Here is a 23,627-nt window from a genome sequence, read left to right on the forward strand (position 1 = left end):
TACCCCTTTTTCTAATCCTTTAGAAAAGACAGGAATGACAGAGACTGGCCTACAATTGCTTGTGTAGTTTCTGTCATCGCCCTTGAATACGACGCTCACCCTACTTTTCTTCATTTCAACAGGACAGACGCCTGTTTCTAGAATCTGGTTTAAAATATGAGCAATCACGGGAGCTATGAATTCTGTTACATAGTTAACTGGTTTCATTTGGAGGTTATCTGTGTCTAAGGCCTTGCTTTGGACAGCACATTGATCCCGGTGCAGCAATCACCGAGCCCTTGACCATTTCGAGATCATCGTGTGGACGAATATTCAAACGCCCCTGCTTTTCCTTTGCTTCGTTTTGTTGCTATTGGAACAGCTAAGTATTCTTCCCTTTGCCTGTTATTGTTCACTCTCTCTGAATCCTGTCACACTTTTGCATCTTTTTTATCTTTTTTTTTTACTTTGGCTATTTCATCTTTCTCCCTCCATCCCTTTCTTTTTGTACCCAATCGGACAACACCACCCATCGCTGGGGCTTCCAGTCGGCTTCCAATAGGTCGAAATCCGGACCCGTTGCAACTCGTATCCGAGCAACCTGAGCGGTGAAAGGAGAGACACGTGCCACGCGCCCCCACTTGAAGAAAAAAAACGCGAAAAAAAGAAAGTAAACACACAAAAACGAATCAATGCAGGCGTTGGGCGGTCGTTGGCGTGCCTCCGGTGAAGGCGGCATCCGCGGAGGCAACGCCAAACCCGTTCCAAATCGTGGGAACTGCTCTGAGCCTTCGGCAAAAGTGCGCAGAAATCCGCCGCCGTGCCTTTATTCCCTCTCTTGCCTCGTCTACGTCTGGCTTCGATCGGCCCTGTCCGCTCCTGCCGCGTATCCGTGGGCCGCGCGAACGACCGCGCTTCGCTTCTGCCGAGCACTTTAGCGCCGGCGCCCGTAAAAAGTGCGTGGGCAAGCCCCGGAACGCCGCGCACGGGGCGAGCGGCGCGGGAACTAGGGAAGGATGGGGAAGGAAGGAGCGGGGGGAGCGCGCTAACTTTATTACCACCGCGACAGCTCCTCAATCCGTGATCGAGGCAGTCGGCGCGCTGGAGGGAGACTCCGCGGCGTGGCGACGGCGACCTTCCCGTTTCCGCGAATGGCACCGGCGGCAGAGAGGCAGGGTCGCAGCTGCCGCCACACGCAGGAGTGTTTCCCCTCCTTTGTCTCCCGCGTCTCTTGCTCCTCCTGTTCCAGCACCGCCGTCGATTATCTGCCGCCGCTCCGTTGGGAGGTAGATTGAATCGGCGCGCAGCGGCAGTTCTCGGTCGTCGTACGTTCGACTGCGCTGCTGTGTGGAAATAACGGGGCCCCAATCTCGCAGAGGCGAGCGTTAAGTTCTCGCCGGCGTCGCTTGTCGCCCCATGAGCAGAAGCCGAGGGGCACGCAGCCGCTCGCTCGGAAAACGGGGCGCGCATCGTGACATCCAATGCATACAGAAGCAGACCGTAAAAAAAATTACCGAACTTAATGTATTCTTCCCTTCATTCGTCCGTTCCATCACTAGCTCATCCTTTCTTAGCTCTCGGATTGATTTTCGCATTATCTTACGTCCTACGCTTTTCCCCTTGCCTCTGAACACTGTGCTGCAGTCCGATAAAGCACAAGAAAAAAGCAGCACATGCCCCTCAAAGGACACCATCCAGCCAATATCGTCGACTGACTTCCATGACTACACGATTAATAGATTAAACCGCGATTAATCCCCGTTCCCTCAACAGAAAAGTGTACAACAGCTGTATTCCATCAACACTCACCTACGGGGCAGAAACGTTGGGGTTAACGAAGAGGGTCCAACTTAAATTGGGGACAACGCAGCGAGCTATGGAAAGGAAATTGGCAGGTGTAACGTTAAGAGCCCGGAAGCGGGCAGGGTGGTCAGGGAACAAACGTGGGTTAATGACATTCTCGTTGAAATCAAAAAGAAACAGGCTTGGGCAGGGCACGTAATCTGAAAGGCAAGATAACCGATGGGCGTCACTGAGGGTAACGGAGTGGATACTGAGAGAAGACAAGCGTAGATTTAGATGGAATGCCAAAAGTGGGCTCTTTGCTTACAATCGTCTTAGCGACACTCATATTTTAATGGCTAAGAAAAAGCGAAAATGCCTGAACCCGACAGCTACCTTTCGTGCCTGAAACCACACCCCGAAAGACACAGCGACGCGCGGTAGCAGTTCCAACCCGATGATGGCAATGCGGGAACACTTGACAAAATGTACTTCTTGAGCTGTAATTTTATAAGCAATGTGGTTAGCGGTCACGTTAGTAATTGAATAAAATAATTTATGCATGCCAAATTGAAAGCTCGTCTTTATAGGGACTAAAGTCCCTCCTCAGGATTTTTCCTACGGCATTCCTTTCCGGTGTGGCAGTTAGAACCCAAGCAATTATAGCAGCAGTACAAAAGAGCTTTATTCCAACGACCCAAATTCTGAGGTGTTGAGTTTTCTGTGCTTTTTTGTTCCGCCTCTTGGTTACAAGTACAAGTATTGCGGATCCATGTTATTTACTACCATACGCCCAATGACCCGTAGCCAAATGGAAGTGAGAACAAGCTTTTTCTTTCAATCTAGTTTTCCTCAGTTCCAAAAGTGCCAAAACATATATTTAAGTTGGATGTAGTAAAGCACGCCTACACTCTTCTCCCTTCTCCCTTCACCCTTCTAGAGCCAATTGATTTAACTCAATCCGACACCTCCAAATGAGTGGCTTCAGATCGGCGGGTAAATCATGACGATTCATCCCCGTCGTCATCAATACACCATGATCACAAATACATAATTTCGAGGACATCAACACTGCGGCACACATCCAGATGATTTCAATCGCCGACAGGCAAGTAAATAAATAACCAGCTACTCCATTAAAAAAAAACAGTGTAGCATTTAGTCTTGAACCGTATTACCGGCAATTGCAGCAGCACGATTTGTAATCAGGGCGAGGGGCGGGGAGTGTCGTGAGGGAGGATTTGATTTGTTAGGGTTTAACGTCCCAAAGAGACTCGGGCTATGAGGGACGCCGTAGTGGAGGGCTCCAGAAATTTCGACCACCTGGGGTTCTTTAACGTGCACCGACATCGCACAGTACATGGGCCTCTAGAATTTCACCTCCATCGAAATTCGACCGCCGCGTACCGCAGTAGTGGAGGGCTCCAGAAATTTCGACCACCTGGGGTTCTTTAACGTGCACCGTGTTGCAAATGGGTTGCAAGCCCCAAGGGTAGCGTTGGCCTGGCGGCCTGGGGCACAGCTGGAAACATCCGAAGGTCCTGGCAAAGGATGAGTCGACTGGCAACAGAACAACTTGTTTATTCTGGCATCGCAAAAGAGCAGCCGGTCAGGGCGACCACGTTACTCGACGGAAGAAATCGAAGTCTCTTTGGCGTACGGGGCAGCTGCTTTTATACCCTCGGAGTCGAGGGCAAGAAGGAACGGCTCGGGATGAGTCGCACGAGACGGCGACGCACGGACATGTTGAGACGTGAAGTGACGCGTCCGCCCGGCCGGCGCCGGTCAGACCTCCTCGCCTCCCAGTTGGGGAGCTCCTCTCCCCGGCTGCCGCGCTTTGACAAGCGTGGGCACCAACACACACACACACACACACACACACACACACACACACACACACACACACACACACACACACACACACACACACACACACACACACACACACACACACACACACACACACACACACACACACACACACACACGCGCGCGCGCACACACACACACGCACGCACGCACGCACGACGACACGTGGCATTGAAACCTGCCTGGACGCGCTTGGCGGGAGGCGTTGCGGCAGCGATGAACGGGTCAAAATGACCGCCACTTTGAACGAAGCCCCGGCGTCCGTTGCATCCGCGCCGGCTATACCGCGCGCCGTAGGCGAAACGTAACAGACCGCCCCGCCGGGAGAAGGAGATCCCGATGGTCAGGGGACTGCATCCGCTGTCGGGAGGGATGTCGCTCGATGATGCTCGTAATCGAAATCGGTCGTCCCTCGGCGTTGCTTGAGCGCAGCGCACAGAGAAGGCCTCGTTCTCAGGTTCAGGTTCACACAGGACACTGCAACGTGACTTCGGGAGAGTTGCCACTTTTGTTCTCGTTCCCAGCAAGCGTTAGAACTACGCCGAAACGCAACCGCTCAGTCAGCAAGCACGAGACAACACTCACTAAGCTCTGCCAGGCTCTTTCCCCTTTTATACTACTGCCTAGTTCCTTACAGTAGTCAAGCAGCACTCAGAACGCGTCCACAAATGGGAAAATTGCACTAGAAAGCACGTCATCACTTTGAAACACTAAACAAAAGCAATATGTTAAAAATCCTGCCTCAGGAAGAAAACATCAGTAACAAACAACTTTGAGGCGGATTCCTACGTTAGGGGCTTCGACTTAAGCCATCGGCGTTACCGTTGAGACTCCCCTTTTTGTAACGCACCTCAAAGGAATATTGTTGCAAAGCAAGGCTCCAGCGCAGGAGGCGGCCATTTTTGGGAGAGATGGTCTGCAGCCATTGGAGAGGGCGGTGATCCGTCTCAATGATAAACCTCGAGCCGGCTAGGTAGCATGACAATTTCTGAACGGCCCACACGAGACACGCACACTTTCTCGGTGGCGCTGTACGCCTGCTCACGACAGGTCAGCTTACGACTAGCATACAGGACGGGGTGTTCCACTTCTCCATTTTCCCGTTGGCACAGTACAACGCCCATGCCTCGCTCACTAGCATCGCACTGAACAACGAACCCTTTTGTGTAGTCTGGCGATCGTAGCACAGGCTGGCTTGTTAGGGCGCTCTTTAGGGCGCTGAAAGCTCTTTCCTTTGTCTCTCCCCAGACGACTGTTTGGGGCTCTGTTTTTCTTAGAGCATCCGTCAGGGGAGCCGCGATATCGGAGTACCTGGGGATGTACCTCTGATAGTAGCCGGCGACACCTAAGAACGACCGAATATCGGTCTTCGTGCGCGGTTGCGGGAAGTCTCGCACAGCGGCCACCTTTATTTCAGAGGGGCGGCGACGACCCTGTCCAATCACGTGACCGAGGTAGACAACCTCGGCCTGTGCTAATTGGCACTTGGGAGCCTTGACTGTCAAGCCCGCTTCGCGCAGGCGGGTTAGCACTGCCCGCAAGTGTGCCATATGCTCAGACCAGGAGGCGGAGAATATCGCTACGTCGTCTAAATACGGTAAAGCGAATTCTTCCTGTCCCCGCAACACTTTGTCCATGAGGCTTGAAAAGCAGTATGGCGCGTTCTTCAAACCAAAACTCAAAACTTTAGGACGGAATGTTCCCATTGGTGAAATGAACGCCGCATACCTACTAGCCTCTTCTGTAAGTGGAACCTGCCAATAACCCCTGACAAGATCTAGGGTGGAAATAAACTGAGCGCTACTAACTTTCTCAAGGCGCTCCTCGATGTTAGGGATCGGATAAATTTGATCCTTAGTGATGGAATTAAGCCTGCGGTATTCGACGCAAGGACGAGGTTCCTTGCCCAGTACCTCAACTAAAATCAAAGGGGAGGTATAATCACTCTCACCCGCCTCAATAACACCAAGCTGTAGCATTTTCTTTACCTCAGCCTCCATAATATCGCGCTGGCGGGGTGACACCCGGTACGCCTTGGATCGTACTGGCTCTGGGGAGGTAAGTTCTATATCATGAGTAAGGACAGAAGTCCTACCAGGCCTCTCAGAGAACTGACCTTGAAACTCTTGTAAGAGTTGGTGTAGTTCGGTTTTCTGCTCAGGCGACAGCGGTGCTTTAATGATTAAGTCACTAATGACCTGATCAGTGTCTTCCCTGTTCGTCACTGAGCCTAGTCCCGGAAGCTCGACCGGAAGCTCTTCGGGAACGTTTACCATCATACACACCACTGCTTCCCGTTGTCTATAGGGTTTGAGCAGATTACAGTGGTAAACTTGCTGTGCTTTCCGTTTTCTGGCAGACTCACCACGTAGTTAACGTCCGACAGTTTTTGAACAATCCGTGCTGGGCCCTCCCACTGCACGTCGAGTTTGTTTTTTAGCGATGTGCGCAATATCATTACCTCATCGCCCACCTCAAAACGACGGGCCCTGGCTGTCCGATCATAATAAACCTTGGCCCTCTGCTGGGCCTTTGCCATTGCTTCACATGACAACTCCTGTGCCCTTCTTAAGCGTTCGAGGAGACTAAGCACGTACTCGACCACGACTGGGTCGTCGCCCCTGCCTTCCCACGAGTCTCGAAGCATGCGAAGCGGAGACCGCAGCGAGCGACCGTACACCAGCTCAGCTGGCGAAAACCCCGTAGCCGCATGCGGCGCGGTCCTTAATGCAAACATCACCCCAGGCAGACACAGCTCCCAATCACTTTGTTGCTCAAAACACAATGCTCTCAACACGCGCTTCATGACGGAGTGGAGCTTCTCAACGGAATTCGACTGTGGGTGGTACACTGAGCTGTGTAACAGCTTTACCCCACACCTTTCGAGAAAGGCTGTCGTCAAAGCGCTAGTAAACAATGTGCCCTGATCTGACTGGATTTCCGCAGGAAAACCAACTCGCGCAAATATGGACAGTAGTGCATTGACTATCTCAACTGGGCTGAGTTCTTTAAGCGGCACTGCTTCAGGGAACTTTGTCGCTGGGCAGATCACAGTCAAAATGTGTCTGTACCCTGTGGCTGTTACCGGCAGAGGTCCCACTGTATCCATAACGAGCCGTCTAAAAGGCTCCGTAATGATAGGTACCAACTTCAACGGCGCCCTCGATTTGTCCCCTGGTTTGCCAACCCGCTGACAGGTCTCACATGTCCTCACAAAGTGTTCTGCGTCACGAAAACACCCTGGCCAATAGTACTGTTGCAAGAGACGGTCCTTAGTCTTCTTAACTCCTAGGTGTCCGGACCACGAACCGCCATGCGACAAGCGCAACAGATCCTGACGGTAGTACTGAGGCACAATCAGCTGATCGAACTCCACTCCTCTGCGGTCTAGATACTTCCGGTACAGGACCCCACCTCTTTCCACAAAACGAGCATTTTTCTTGGCGATACCTTCCTTGACATTGCAGCGCATGTTTTCTAGGCTGCCATCCTTTTTTTGCTCTGCTATCAAAGCCGACCGGCTGACTTTTAGCAACCTATTAAGTCCATCTGACGTAGGCGCGATGAGCAAATCTGCAGATAGCTCTTCTAACTTTCCCGTGTCGGGCATTTCCTCTCCAGTACCTGGTGCCTTCAACGCTACAGGCTCAATTTTATTCAGTTCGGACGTGCTCTGAATATCAGCTTGCTGCGCCTCCGACCCTTTCTCATTGTTCGACAACGTCGGCCCCGCAACTACCGCCTCTGCAGCGAGCTCCCGAACTCTCGATCTGGTTAAGGCCTGAACGCTAGCCTCAGCAAACAAAAGCCCCTTCTCGCGCAGGAGGTGATCGGACCTGTTCGAAAATAGGTACGGGTACTGGGGGGCAGCATAGATGACACTTCGGCCTCCATCTCAATTGCTCCGAAAGGTCCTTCAATAAGCACCTTTGCTACGGGCAGACACACGCTGTGAGCTTCCACGGCTTGCTTGATCCATGCGCACTCGCCCGTGAACATATCGGGTTCTACGTAAAGGGGTGAACTACATCCATTGTAGCTGCGGAATCACGAAGCACTCGGCACTCTTTCCCGTTTACGAGGAAGTCTCGCATGTAAGGCTCGAGAAGCTTCATGTTCTCGTCAGTGCTGCATAATGACAAAAACACGACTTTTGTTTTTGTTTCTGGACACTGCGCCGAAAAGTGACCCGGCTTCTGGCACGTATAACACACGCGCGCTTGCCTCGTCTCGAACCGCTTTCTGCGTTCGGCTTCGGCTGCCGCCGTCTCCTTACGTTCGGTCGGACTGCTTTCACTCGCATCCGCACTACGTGGGTCCCCCCTTGCTCTCATGGGTGTGAACTTCGGCCTCTCAGACTTGGAGCCAAATTCACCCTTTTGACCGTCCTTAGCTCCGCGAGCCCGACGCGTCACAAACTCCTCGGCTAGCTCGGCGGCTTTAGCCACTGTACTAACGTCTGGCCTATCCAAGACCCAGTACCGCACGTTCTCAGGTAACCGACTATAAAACTGTTCTAGTCCGAAACACTGCAGAATTTTCTCGTGGTCACCAAACGCTTTCTCTTCTTTGAGCCACTCCTGCATGTTTGACATAAGCCTGTAGGCAAACTCTGTATATGACTCACTTCTGCCTTTTTCATTTTCCCGAAACTTCCGACGGAACGCCTCCGCTGACAGCCTGTACTTTTTTAGCAGACTCGATTTCACTTGGTCGAAATCCTCTGCCTCCTCTCTCTTCAAGCGAGCGACTACGTCGGCCGCCTCGCCGGGTAACAAAGTGAGCAAGCGCTGTGGCCACGTTTCCCGAGAGAACCCCTGCTTCTCGCACGTTCGCTCAAAGTTAACCAGGAACAAACCAATGTCCTCTCCAAGCTTAAACGGCCGCATCAGGTCAGTCATCTTGAACGATACCCGTTCTCCTGCACCGTGTGCCTGACTTCCATTACGAGCGCGTTCCATCTCTACCTCGAGACGCTTCATTTCCAAAGCGTGTTGACGGTCGCGCTCTTCTTTCTCTTTTTGTTCTTTACGTTCGCGCTCGTCTTTCTCCTCTTGCTCTTTACGTTCGCGCTCCTCTTTTTGCTCTTTACGTTCGCGCTCCTTTTTTTGCTCTTTAGGTTCGCGCTCGTCTTTCTCTTTTTGCTCCCTCTCCTCAATGGTCTCAAGGCATTCCGACAGCTCGTCATCCTCAGCCTCCAACTCAAGAATAGCCCTTAGCAGTTCTGGTTTTCTGAGTTTGTCTGAGACATCCAGACCCAACTCTCTTGCAAGCTCCAGCAATTTCGGTTTGCGCAACGACTTCAAATCCATGGCTGCTCCGAATGCTGCTTTCTCTACTGCCTACTATTGTCTTGCCGCAAACTAACCCGGCAGCAACAACACAATTACCAGCTCTGTTTCTGACACTAACAAAAGCCTGGCAAAATTCAGAAGAAGAAAGTCCCGCACTCACCAAACCTCGCAGCCAAGAATTCAGCGCAGTCGTTCCGCTGCAGGCAACCAGTCATCACACAGGGCTCGTTGCACTGCTCCCGGATGGTCGTTGTGCTGCTCAGCATACAGTTGACCGCATATCTTCGCTGCTGGCCTCCGTTGTCGCGATCCCACCGCTGGCAACCAGTTGTTGAAAATGGGTTGCAAGCCCCAAGGGTAGCGTTGGCCTGGCGGCCTGGGGCACAGCTGGAAACATCCGAAGGTCCCGGCAAAGGATGAGTCGACTGGCAACAGAACAACTTGTTTATTCTGGCATCGCAAAAGAGCAGCCGGTCAGGGCGACCACGTTACTCGACGGAAGAAATCGAAGTCTCTTTGGCGTCCGGGGCAGCTGCTTTTATACCCTCGGAGTCGAGGGCAAGAAGGAACGGCTCGGGATGAGTCGCACGAGACGGCGACGCACGGATATGTTGAGACGTGAAGTGACGCGTCCGCCGGGCCGGCGCCGGTCAGACCTCCTCGCCTCCCAGTTGGGGAGCTCCTCTCCCCGGCTGCCGCGCTTTGACAAGCGTGGGCACCAACATGCACACACACACACGAAGACACGTGGCATTGAAACCTGCCTGGACGCGCTTGGCGGGAGGCGTTGCGGCAGCACTGAACGGGTCAAAATGACCGCCACTTTGAACGAAGCCCCGGCGTCCGTTGCATCCGCGCCGGCTATACCGCGCGTCGTAGACGAAACGTAACAACCGACATCGCACAGTACATGGGCCTCTAGAATTTCACCTCCATCGAAATTCGACCGCCGCGTACCGCAGTAAGGAAGTCTCGACAGATCGCTGTGGAGGACCTCCAGCAGCGCTCGTACGAACGACGGCGCCCCGTTTCGCCGTCGACTAATTCAGAGCCTTTTTTTTGGCCTTGTGATCACCGCGTGTCCAGCTGAATCCACCGAGGGATGTACACATGTTGTCTCAATGAGTTATCCTCATGCATAAATGGATGTTGCCCCTCAGTGAGCCTTGCAGGCTGCGCCAGATGATGATGAAGTGCTGTGTGCGCGTACAATGAGTGGAGTGGTGCACGCAAGCACCCAGTGTGAAGCCCCGTGTCAACCAGCTCGCACCAAATGCCTTGCTTTCTGCTTTTGCCTCAGTTTCCAACGTCCCGAGTTCAGAACTGAGCCCCTACACGAGTGAGTGCCCGTGTTCTCTGCCATGGGACAAGGTATGCCGCTGCAGAATAGGGCCTTCACAGTCGCCTGTCGTTAAATTATAATACTAGTGTAAATGGCTGTTTACAGTAGTAAGTACATCACCGATATCTGGTGTGATCGATGCGTTGCCTGACTGTCTTATTACAGAAATTTGGCCCGTTTGCGCTCTTGGTTTGCAGAAGAAAGCGCAAAAATCATTATCCTGCAGCCCCTCCTTTATAAAGCGTATCCAGGAGAACAAAGATTCGGGTCCGCCTGCCAGTCATGCTGTTTTGCTCTCGCAAATGCAAAAAAAAATAATTGATTTATCTATGAAGACTTTGTAGAAGTTAAAAAAGCTTGCCGTGGGCTACATGTGCTGAGTCTTCTCAAGGTTGTCAAAAGTGGACAGCGTTACTGGTTCCGTTCTTGAATAAGTGTCGTAAGTTTCGCTTCCTCCTCAAGCCCTTGAAATAAAGGGTCAGGGCAGCAGTTTCAGCATTTCAAGCGGTGTGTGGCCGATTTGAAGTTGCTCTGTGCTAAGCGCACCAAGTTGGAGAAGACGACCTTATTCTGCAGTAGCCTCACCTTAAGTGGTAACTGCTACCAAGATGCCGAGAAGGGGCATAGCATGTGGCAGTTTCGTCATGGAGATTGTCGATGGGGGCTTTCGGCATGCGAGCAAAAATTGTTCCGAGACGTCGTTTACGCTAGCTAATGCGGCATTTCGGGACTTACGCAACTTGCATAAACGTTTTCTCTTCACTTTCTTCTTCACATTAGACGCGCATTAAGCATGCCTCCCCATCCAGAAACCAAGTTGCTAATTTCTCTCGACTCTTTCTTCCCTGCGAAGAGCGTTCGTGGAGAGGTAAATTCGGCCGCGTGACTCCGCAAGCGGGAACCCGTCGCCTCTGCTCAAACGGAGAAACAAGATACGCGCACAAGCAGCTGCCTATCCGCTGCTCAGCGCCGTGGGCATCGGCTACCTGACGACGGTTGTTCAAGTCGCACACTCTGGCCAAGCGGACCACACGCGCCGCCATGTCGTCGTCGAACGTGCAACGGACAGCAGTAACGGGCGCCATGGCTTCGCCCGCACGCCCTTATCGCGCCTGTTTCCCAGCGCACGGGCCGGCTTCCCGAACGCCCGCGCCCAGGGATAAGAGCCGGCGGACGAGAAATGAGGGGGGGGGGGGGATGCTTGGCATAGCGAACCGCGATAGCAGCAGCCATTCGAGCGCGGCAAAAGCGGGCCTGCCCCACGCGTGCTCCAAGGGCGTGCGTGCGTTGGCTCGCTCTGTTGGTAACCAGCGGCGATGGCAGCGCGTGCGAAAGTGCAGCCCGGCGCATTCCCCGGCGACGCAGGCAGGAAACGAGCGCGCCCTTCCCTATCTGCTTTGCCAGCCGCCGCCGCTCCGAGCGTGCCTTGCCGCCGCCGGCTTCCCGCTGTTACGAGAGCAGCGGCAGCCAGCGATGGCAGGACGAGCTGCTGCCGCATCCAGGCTCCCCCTCTTCAGCCGCCCTTCTCCTCCACAACGCTGGCGGTGCTCTTAACGGGAGCCGGCTTCCGTGCGCGCGAAAGACGATCAGCCAGCGTCCCCGCCCTCTTTCCCCAGCCCCGTCTTTCTGCTCTTGCAGAGCCCGAGCGCGGACCCGGCGTCGTCGTTGCGGCCCGGCGATGAGAACAGCCGCGCCGCCGACCTGGGGTGATGCGCCAGCGCGGCCTTTGTTCGGCCTGCGCGGCTTCCCTCGGACCCCCGGCGGCGGCCTCCACTGTTTGCGCGCCCCGCATCCGTTCGCCGTATTCTTCCGGGAGCCGCGGGCGGACAAAAGGAGCCCGCTCGCATCCCCCCCGCACCCTCTCGAAAAGGAGGGCGCGGCAGCGGCGCCCTCGGGCAAACACGGCCTGTCGCCGGCAGAGGCGCGTGTCCTGGATGGCTGCCCGCTGCCGCAGCGCTGATGGCTAGCCCTTGCAGCGGCTCAGGCCGCACCCGCTCACCCCCCCCCCCTCCCCCTCGCCCTCCTCGCTCTATTCCCGGTTGGCTGCGGCACGCGACTGACTGCCCCGGGCTGAGCAGCCGTGGTTCAGCGGAGCCGACCGGAAGGAACGCGACGAGTGGCGCGGGCACGTTCGCCGACTGACCGCCGCCCCCATTTCACACACGAACACACACGCAGCCTGCTCCCGCGCCGCCGGCGGCAGAGTTATCTATGACGGGTAGTTTATTAAGTACCGCCTACCACCGTCCCTTCTGCGTTACGTCACTGACAAAGCACTACAGCACCGGCGACGGCCAGTTTTGCGCTGAAAACGTCCGCGTTCCAGTTTGTCCTCCGCTGTATTGTACTCGAAGCAGGCCGTGGATGCACTGTGTACCCGACTAATACCCTAGTTACACGGCAGGCTTAACCGCGGTTAAGCCGGCTAACACGTTTTGCTGAAATATCTTCAGGCAACTGATCGCGGAAGGGCTACCGTAGACTATATGAAAAAATGTACAGGCGATCGTACGATCTGGCCCGACGAATCTGTGTTAGCATTATATATAGGTTGTACATTTCGCATTTACTTTGATCGCCTTTCCGTTGCTTCTGGTGGGTGCAGGATTCTGTAGGATGGAAGTCGGTTACAGGGTGTATGGGTGGGCGGAGGCCTGTAGGTGGCAGTTGCATTTTTAGCGCCGGGTACCTAGAGGAGCACCCACCGGAGGATGCCGCTCCAATTCACTATATATAGGAAGCGGAGGCTTCATGCTGCATGCTCTCTCTCTCTCTCTCTCTTTCATAGGCGCACGCGTACACACACACACTGACCATGGCTTTTTCACCGAAGGAAGGCTGTGCTGCTAACCTGTAAAAGAAAACCTGGTCAATAGCTTTTCACGCAATTTTAACAGCCCCGCGTGTAAAATCTGGCGCCCAGTCACGGATCTCCTCGACTTCGCGTGTGCATCACGCCGCTTTGCAAGCCCTGTTCAATGTGGCGCATGCTAAAGGAAAATATATATCCATATCTGAACCCTGCAAAGCTAGAGAATGGGCCTGATCGTGTGCGCTCCTTTCAAGCCAAATAAGAAAATAATTTGTGGAGGGAACGATGCAACGCAAAGTAATGCTAGTAATTTATTAGACAATCGCCTTGATGCTATTCCGTGCGAAAGCTGCCTTTGACGCGCACAAAGCGCACTACAGAAAAGTGCGCTTTTATAATGACATGCGCACGCTGCTTGTCATGCTGTTAACTTCGCTTATTGGTATCATAAATTTCTTTTTTGTTACTACTTGTAGATAAAGTTTAAAAGTAAGAGCCTCTTCATTTGGGGCAAATTTTTTTGTGCTTATGGTTTATTACGAAGTTGGGTACAACTCAAGAATGAAACGGCAAATTCCCCTCAAAGAAGTCCCTCCAGCCAATGCCATCGACCAATTTTCATGACGTCGGAGTTAATCTGTGGTTAATCCTTGGCACGCTAATTTGACAGATAATTAACCTAGCGCAACTTCGGATTAAATACGGATTGACAAAGATGTCTTAAGAATCGGTCGACGCCATTGGCTAGAGGGCCTTCTTCGGGGGCATTCTCCGCTTCACTCTTAAGTTAATGAACAGAATCAGCGAAGTTTCCCCTAATACTAAAAAGGAAAAAGTGCGAAAACTGCCAGTTTCGCGACCGATCGCTTACAACGCTTCTGAATCTCTGCTCGGAGCCAAAGTCAGGTTCACGCCGATGGATATTGATCTGTTTTGCGCATCATAGCTTAGAACCGCGGTGCAAATGCCTCCGATCTGTACAATGCTCGCCACGACGCTTTCACCAAGCCACACAAGGGAATGAAGCCTGATTATTCTTTATCAATTTCGCCGGGAAACGAGAGTCCACGCTCGAGTTCTCCACGAGAAACGACGCAAGGCTCAGGACGACAGGTGACACAAAGAAAAACATTAATTACACGCGGCGTGAAGACGCGGAGGCAGCGCTGTTCTACGAACAAAACTCTGGCGTCATGACGCCAAACACGCTTGACGGATGGTATCGTTTATTAAACTGGAACAGGCCGGAAGTCGTGGAGGTTCAAGGCTCGTTAGGGGCCCGCGTTGCCCGTGCGCTGTCTCGTTCCCTTCCAACGCTGTGTCTGGTTTCTCGCTATTTGATAATTTTATTCCTCGTAGGCGTCGTGCCTCGTTCTCTTTGAAAATAGCAGGCCTGATGCGTTGTTCTATGGCATTTCCAACCTGTATTTCCTTCCTTCCTTTTACTATATACATATTCCAAAGACTCCTGTCGGTAGACTCGGTACCAGTAAAAAAAGAACAATAATGGTTTTACTACTGGTGTCAACTTTCCCTATTTAACCGCATTCGAAACAGCAAGTAACGCAGACCGGAATCTGAAACAATTAGTGCAGGCCGCCGATGTCTGAACATTCGACATGGCACTTGCAGAAATAGCCCCATTGTTTTAATATATGGAAAGCATCATGCGTCTACATATTCATTTTTCCTTGTACCATTCCCTTCTCGCCTTTTACTTTCCCCAATTCCCGCATCCTCTTTCCCTGTGTCCGCTTTCCCGTGTCCGCAGATCCTTGCCCATCCATCAGTCCACTGGTGCGCACCTCACTGAATACCAGCCCAGAACCATGGCTCAAGACTATATGGTGTCCTATGGGTGCGCTTTTATGCTTCACAGGTGCATCTGTGCAGGTAACAGTTACACAGGTAAAAATATATGCTAAAATGCACGTACTTACGTGACAACAGCAGCAAGGTCAATTGTTAAAAGACTAGAATTTACTGAAATTCTGGACAACTTTACAAAGCGAATATCATTTTCTCTCCCCACGCTATATGCGTTAAACCATGCGGAGGGCAAGGCTTTCATATAAGTTTAATTGTTTACATAAGAAGAACTGATCAATACCGATATTAGCAACCATTGTATATTAGAAAAATGCATATCTTTATTTGCATGCATAATGCTTTGGCAATAATCCGAATCACAAGCTGGAGGAGATTTTAAAAAATTTAGGCATCAGCTACAACCAGAAGCAAGAGGTTTAATGAAGAAGCATTGTTCTTCAGTTTCAAATATTTGCAAAATGCATGTATTGATTTAGTCAATAGAATTATTTAGAGTTGCTTGTGCTTATATGTGAAAGAATTAGAAGGAGCGACCGTCGCAATTATAAGCAAGACACTGAGTTCTCGTAGTTTGCTAAGCCTCATGAAAAATAAAGTTCGCTTCGTCGAAGTACCAAACTGACTATAGCAACGAAGCGGATTCGTTGTGTCCGATACACTGGCGCACTCCCTTTCATAAAAAGGGAGTGCTTACTCCCATGTTACTCCTGTATAGGCATAGCGCACTTCCTTTATGAAAGAGAGCGCACTGGAGGACAGCTCACTACCATTTTACTACCATATGGGCGCATTCTTGTTTACAGTGTAAGCTGGTCCTCAGTGATACAGGGTACGTGTCGCAGCTCCGAGTTCGCAGAAGAGTGCTCAGCTCTATCTCGCTGCAATTCCGCGAAGTCGACCGACCTCGCCGCTTCGCGCGCTAGGCGACGGCACTAGAAAACTTTTCCTCGCTTCGTTCTTGCGTGCAGACGTGCTCGAACGCTATCGGCGGCAGCTGGGTCCAATAGCCCGTCGAGCAGTGCGACCACATGACAGTCGCTTGACACGAGAGCTATAAAAGGGTGGCGGCCCGCGCTAGCTTCTGTAGAGGGAAAGCGGGTGTGGTTTGACAAGGGTCCTGTGCCACAAATTGGGGTCAGGAGTTTCTGCACTGCCAGGGCAGGATTGCGTCCCGACAAGGACTTTTGTATTGTGAGCCTAAAGAGGAAGGCCGGGTCTCCGTCGCTGCTGCCTCTGTGCAAACGATTCCTTTCTATAAAATCTTCGAAAACTCTGTGTTATAGAGCTCACGAGCCTTTAATATTATTCCATTTAATTCTGATCTTATTTAATTTATTTCAATAAGGAATGAAAGCTAACCAAGTCAATCATTCCTCGTTTAGCGACTTACACCGGTGAAAAAAAAGTAATACTAATAAAGGGTACAAAGGAGAGAGGGGAGTGCACTTGGTGAGCATGAAAACGAAAATGTGCAGTAACTTGTACAACACATTGTCACCCAAAAGCAAAAATTCATATTGCGAACAAATCACTGCACTTTGCATTGTGAGTAAGCATACTTGGTCTACTTAGAGCGAATGGTGCCATCAAGAGCCTGAAATGCAATTCCGACCGACGTAAACTTGTCGCGCTGAGGTCGTAGAAATGTCTCAATGAGTGAGTGCACTGTGCTGATATTATCGGGAGTCGGTTCCTATTTTTCCCCAAGCACAACTCTTCTCCTTCACCTGAAAAAAAAAAATCCTCACATGCTATATCCCAAGTTCACAGAAATAGAGCGCATGGTGCCTTTCAGCAAAGTGTTTGCAACAGTGTTCAGTGCGACGACAAGCAGCAACGCGCAGTCACCCACGTTCGGTGCATGGACAGAGCACGTTGTGATGACCCCCATAATGCGCAGGTCCACACGGGACGGAGAGGCAAAGAGACACCGTATGGCTCAGTTTAAACAAACAGGTATATTCAATAATTACACATGATTAAGATTATACATCAGAGGCTGGGGCGTCCGAGCTTACGTGCCGACGACTTCATGGGGGCGATGGAGTGGCTCCGGAGTTGGGCTCGAGCGGTTGCTGGCAGAAGCTGCACGCCGACGGGCTTCGGCGCTGAAGGCCCTCTTGGCGAACGATGTCGTCCTGAGCGTGCTTGCAGTAGAATTTCAATAGTCGTCCGTTTCTTCGAGGATGGTTCACAAACCCTTCCTCTAGTGTCGTTCGGCTTGGAAGATGAACAGGAGGCGAGCTTGTAGATGATGACAGCAGAGCATAATTTTACAACATACATATACAGAGAGTTAAACTGGAAAAGCAGAACTGAATTTACAAAAGAACAAACTTTGCACTACTTTACTCATCGACCGGGCAGGTTAGTGCCTAAGTAGCATCACATTACATGCTAAGCATGGAGCCCCAGCTCAGACTGGACTGCATCCGTTTACATGTGCTTTTAAGCACTTGATTAACAAAGGACTAAGGGCGGTCATTTCCAGTGGCCCGCCCAAAGCATCAATTCTCCAATCCAAAATAACATGCGAGATGGGGACAACCCCTTGGGTTGGTTGGGCTTAGCCTCGAACCCAGAGTCTGTTAACAATACAAACTAAATATAAACAACAAAAACGCCACCACTCTCTCTCAAGTGAGAGTATACACAGGCTCCCTCCTCGGAGCTAATTCACTAGCGCCTGTCTTTCCACATTCTGGCGAGTACTGCCTGTCCGCCATGACAGGTGTCCGTCACGGCCCTTCTGGGAATGCGCTTTTGTTCACGAGGCACGGCGGGAAGCTGTGGGTGCCTTCCCGGCGATAGCCCACGTCGAAAGGGGAAGGAGGGAAAGAATGTTGTCTTCGCGGTAGCGCATAGCGTCGGCTGTGGTACGGCGCGCTCTGGCCCGCTGACAGCTCCCTTGTCCTGGAATGTGCCCGGGAGGGCCGCACCTGGAACGGCCACGCAAATTGGGGAGGATAAAGCCTGTTTCCCCCGCGGCGGCGGCGGCGGGTCCGGTTGTTCTGGTCGTCACTCAAAGAGCATGGCTGGGTAATTGATGATGCCGCTGTCATCTGGGTCTCCGTCTACGCCGCGCCGTGGAACGCGGAACCTCGCAGCACACAAGGAATGTCACACTCGCTCACCCTCCAGAAGAATGTTCTCCGAACATTTGAGTCCCTGCAGCTCCCCTTGTCTTTCTGAATCGCCTCGCACAGTGCGTCCGACAAAACACTTTTCGCTGCACTCAACACCACTGCACAACACCAATGCCTCCGCTGTCATAACTGGCGTCTCAGGGGGCAGCACTGATCTTCTTTTACAGATAAACATGAAACTCAGCACCCAAGCCTCTCCTTTCTAGTCCAAACTGGACGAAATAAATTTACCACAGTTATAAAGAGCTCCCACTTCTAGCACGATCATGGCACAGACAAAAATATAGATAACGAAAGGAAGTAGGGCAGGTTCTGCATGCGCTCCGCATGCTCTCCTGTGAAGGTGTTACTTAATGACAGAAAGGTTTAACTACCAACTCCGATAACTTAACACATAAGCACATAGCAATGTTATGAGCTGCGGCATTACACAATTCTAACCAGTTCACAACTCCGCTCTGTTTACGCCATTAGTCCGACTTAGCTTTCCGATTTCGCAGCGGATATCGGCCTTCATGAGTCATACTAAGTACGTCTGTGCCCCTTTGTCTGCTTTGGGACTCGCGAGGGCTCGTGGCAGGAGCCTCTCCTGGCGTTATCTGCGCGGCAACCTCGCGCGCTTCTTCTTCTAGCAATGCATGAAGTAAATCCGGTGGCATTCCGGCCGTCACCTCGGGCGCCTGCCGAACAAATGCAGGAGAGGGCGTTTCTTGCGAACTATCTGCGCGCCCCGCTTCACTTCTGTCCCCATCAAAATCCGCGCTTTCCCTTTCCTCATTTCGTGAATACTGAACCGGTGCGACTTGAGGCGATTTGCGTGTATCCTTATCAAACGCCGGTTCACGTCTCGGACTCTGAAGTTTACCGGAGAAAGCTTCTCGACAACCTCGCACGGTCCTCTCCACTTCGTCTGGAACTTACGAGCTAGCCCAATCTGCCTTTGGCAGTTTTCAATGTACACGCTGTCCCCCACATCAAACGGCGCGTCTCTAGCACTGCGATCGTGCACCTCCTTCCTGCGCTTCGCCGCTTTCTTTAAGGACTCCCTTGCGATGTCCCTCGCCACTTGCAAGCGCGATTCTAGCTCAACCTTATAGTCGTCCAGTGAAGCGTATGGGACACGACGGGGGCCCTCTGGCACTTCACTAGGCTGGTCCGGGTCTCGGCCGTAGAGAAGAAAGAATGGCGATTCGCCCGTGCTCTCGTGTGCTGCGGAATTGTAGGCAAACATTGCATACGGGAGCCACAAGTCCCAGTCCCGCTGGTCGCGCGAAACAAAATGCGACAGGAACCCGGCCACGGTTTGGTTCAGTCGCTCCACCGCGCCGTTGCAAGCCGGGTGGTACGGTGTTGTCTGCTTCTTAGCGATCTTAAGCAGCTCGCAAACTCTCCTCATTAGCTGCGACACGAAGTTCGTTCCCCCGATCTGTCAAGAGTTGCCTCGGGGGTCCATGTCGGAGCACGATCTGTTCGACAAATGCTCTTGCAACCGTGTCTGCCTTCTGATCTGGGAGTGCTACCGCTTCCGCGTATTTTGAAAGGTGATCGACAAATACTAAAATGTACTTGTTTCCGGAAGTGGTCGTGGGCAATGGGCCCATTATGTCCATACCTGTCGCTCGAAGGGAGCCGAAACCTCAGGGAACGGCTGAATTGGAGCTGGTCTTCGTCCCTTGGGTGTTTTTCTTTCGAGACAGGAATGACACTTCGCACAGTAGTCTCTAACATCCTGTCGCATGCCACTCCAAAAGTACAAACGCTCCACACGCCTGCGTGTCTTTGCTTCGCCAAAATGACCGGCGCATGGCGCATCGTGAAACTCGCGAAGAACCCTTTCTGTCCACGATCGAGGTATGACGACTCTCTCCCAAGCGGTTTTCTCTGGTCTCCCTTTCCTGGTTGGCCTCGTGCGCCGACACAGGGTGCCGTCTTTGTCAATGAAATAACCTAGCTGTTCGGGGTGAGACGGTGCGCCCTCTAAGCTTTCGATTATTCGCTTCAGGTCAGGATCTTTGCACTGCTCTGTGCGTAATTCGGCGGGGTCGACTACGGGGACAAACTCATCTATAGCTGCCACGGCAGCTGTGCGGCTGAGTGCATCAGCATTCAGATGTGTCTTTCCTGACTTGTGCTCAACTTCAAAGCAGTATTCCTGCAGGTGTAGATTCCATCTAGCGAGTCGCGAGCTAGGGTCCCTGACACTCATCACCCATTTCAGAGGATGGCAGTCTGTGACTAGCTTGAATTTGCGGCCGTAAAGGTAGCATCTGAAGTGCTTTACTGCCCAGACAACGGCGAGGCACTCCCTTTCCGTAGCTCCGTACTTTTGCTCTGCGGGGCTCAGCTGTCGGCTAGCAAAAGCAACGGGATGTTCTTTGCCCTCGATAACCTGAGATAGCACGGCACCAACTGCGAACTTTGACGCATCTGTGGCCATAACGAAGGGCAAATTAAAATCCGGGTGGCGCAACAGCGGTGCACTCGTTAGCTTCCTTTTCAGGGCCCCAAAAGAATTCTCCGCGTTTTCGTTCCAGCGAAAGGCGACATTTTTGGCTGTTAAGGCGGTGAGCGGCTTAGCGAGCTTGGCGAACTCCTCTATGTGCCTTCGGTAGTAACCGATCAGGCCGAGAAACTGCCGGACCTGGCGGACGCTAGTCGGGGATGGAAAATCCGAGACACACCTTAGTTTCTCAGGGTCCGGTCGCACGCCGTCAGCTGAAACAACGTGCCCGAGGTACTTCACCTCGTTTTTGAGGAATTGGCACTTAGAGGGCTTCAGCTTGAGACCCGCTCCTCTTAGTCGCACCAAAACCTGCTCAATATCGCGCAAATGGTTCTCAAAACTGTCACTGTATATGATAATGTCATCCATATACACGAAGCACAGCCTCCCCAGAAGACCTGCCAGGATAACATCAGCGGTTCTCTGCCAGACAGCAGGGCTGTTGGCCAGACCCATCGGCATTCTTTTCCATTCATAGTGCCCTGAGGGCGTGTTGAATGCCGTTTTCTCGGCATCTGCCGGATCCATTGCTATCTGCCAGAATCCCGCCGCCATGTCCACTACCGTGAAGTACCTGGCAGAGCCCAGCTGAGAAAGCGTCTCCTGTATATTGGGGATGGGGTATGGATCGATGCGAGTTACGGCATTTAGTTTGCGGTAGTCCACTACCAATCGATACGAGCCATCTGGCTTTTCCACCAATAGTGCTGGTGCTCCCCAGGGTGACTTTGAGTGTTCGACAATGCCGCGATCAATCAGGTCCTGCACCTGCCGCTCCATCTCCTCACGTTGGGAGTAAGGAATCCTGTACGCACGCTGGTAAACGGGCGATGAAGTGCCGGTTTCTATCCTGTGCTTAACGCCACAGCAGCCCAAATCCAGGTTGGACGCGGCGAATACCTCCGAGTAGTCGTTCAGCAAACCAGCCAGAGCCTCCCTCTCCCTGGATTTTACGTGAGAAAGATCGAACGACACCTTTGGAGCAGCCGAAGGACTAGCATGCTCTACAGTTGCGAGTACCGTATCGGTGGGCTCACGTTGCTCTATCGCAGAGGTGAAGAAAGCCAATGTTTTGTTCTTGGGAAGGCTCAGTGGCTGCTGGCTACAGTTAACCACCCGTAGGGGCACTCTGTGGACGTCATTAACTGTCACGAGGCACGCGGCTGCCTTCAGGCCATTGCTGAGAGAGTCGACCGGCTCAAGCACTCCCACGGCGCCGCTCTCTACATCTGAAGGCACAAACGCGTACAAAATGTGCTCCGACCAAGGAAGGACGACCGCCTCCTCGACCAGCCGGACGGCAACCCGCGAATATACCTTTTCCAATGATCCCACTGTTTGACGGGTGTCAATATCGGTAATGCGAATCTCAGCCCCTCTCCTGTTCAAAAACGGAACTTTTGAGCCGCCCGCATTAACCTCTTCCTCAGAGAATGAGACTACTACCTTCCCTTTTCTCAAAAAATCCTGCCCTAATATACCTGACACTCCGTTTGGCAGAGACACCGTGTCCGGGCATACGTAGCAGGGGTGCTCCAATGCAATTCCGCCGAGAGAGAAGTGTAACCGGTAGAGTCCACTTATGCCAAGAGGATCCCCCGTTATGCCTACAAATTTGGTTGCCATACCACCAGACGCTTCCAACACCTCGCGGTCCCCCTTCCTTCGAAGCGTGTTAAAACTGCTCTCCTTAAGCAATGTCACCTTTGACCCCGTATCTATCAACAATTCCATACAACAACCATTTAACTTGCAACGCACAACAGGGCATGCCTCGTCGGCCACACAAACTACCACCACCTCATCATCCACTGCTCCCTCCCCACGCTCCTCAGGCTGGGGAGGACTAACTAGTTTTTTGTCTCGGTATCTGGAGCCCCGCTGTAGGCTTGCTTAGGGTGTGTCTCGCCTGCTTCTCTTTGTGGCTCCCCACGGCGCACGTTTTGGCAGAACCTGGCGATGTGTCCGCGACCCTGGCAAGCGAAGCATACGATTTCTTCAAAATCTCGCATACCGCGCCTGTAGCTTTGTGGCGGTCTCCGGTTTCCAGCGAATGGGCGCTGTTGAGGGCGCGCTTCAACCTGGCGTTCTACCTGCTGAGATAGCAGCTTTTCTAAGCGATCTAACCGCTCTGTCAAGAGAGCAACCTCAGGGTTGAGCACCGCTCTCTCTATGACGCGTACTCTCGCTGCGGCTGTCGTTAACGCCTCATTTTGTTCCTCATCCAATGCGGCCTCCACGGCTTGGTCGAAATTGCTCGGCTTGCGCGAGAGCACGAACCGGCGCACGGGGTCTTGCAGACCAGCCACGAACAAAGCGGTCATTTCCTCTTTAAGTATATCCTCCGGTATATCCTCCGCGTATTTCTTCTTAAGCTGGTCTCCTTCCTCCTCCCTGCTTAACGTATCGCGCGCTAAGCGCTGAAGCCGCGACGCAAACGTTCGCACGTCCTCCCCTACCATCTGTCCGGCGTCACGGAACCTCTGTACTCGCACGTGACGTGGTTCAGTGTCAAAATGCTCAAACGCGAGCTTCTTAAATTCCGCAAATGATTTTGTGGATTTTACTTTTTCGTCTCGCCATGCAAAATCATGAGCAGCTCCTGCCATCTTACACCTCGCCATTCCCAGCATTTGAGCATCGGACCATCCCCCCATTTTCCCAATCTCTTCTAGCATGGAAAAGAAATTGCAGATTGGAACCCCTGTCTTATCTCCCGTAAACGTCGGAATGACGCTTCCTAATGCCAGCATGCTTGCTCCGAGCGACGGCTGTGGAGTGGGAGCTCCCTCAGATACAGTCATTTTTTTTTCAAGCCCTCCAGTGCCTCAAGCCTCTCAAATGGGGGTAAAAGTCCCACAATCAGTCCCGTGATTCCCTTTTGATTACAATTTTGAAGTCATGAATGTCACAGCATTCAGAGGACATTTGCTTTTGAGACCCCACTTCTGACACCAGTGTGATGACCCCCATAATGCGCAGGTCCACACGGGACGGAGAGGCAAAGAGACACCGTATGGCTCAGTTTAAACAAACAGGTATATTCAATAATTACACATGATTAAGATTA

The sequence above is a fragment of the Amblyomma americanum genome, chromosome 3 (genome assembly GCF_052857255.1).
Source record: "Amblyomma americanum isolate KBUSLIRL-KWMA chromosome 3, ASM5285725v1, whole genome shotgun sequence".
NCBI classification, from domain to species: Eukaryota; Metazoa; Arthropoda; class Arachnida; order Ixodida; family Ixodidae; genus Amblyomma; species Amblyomma americanum.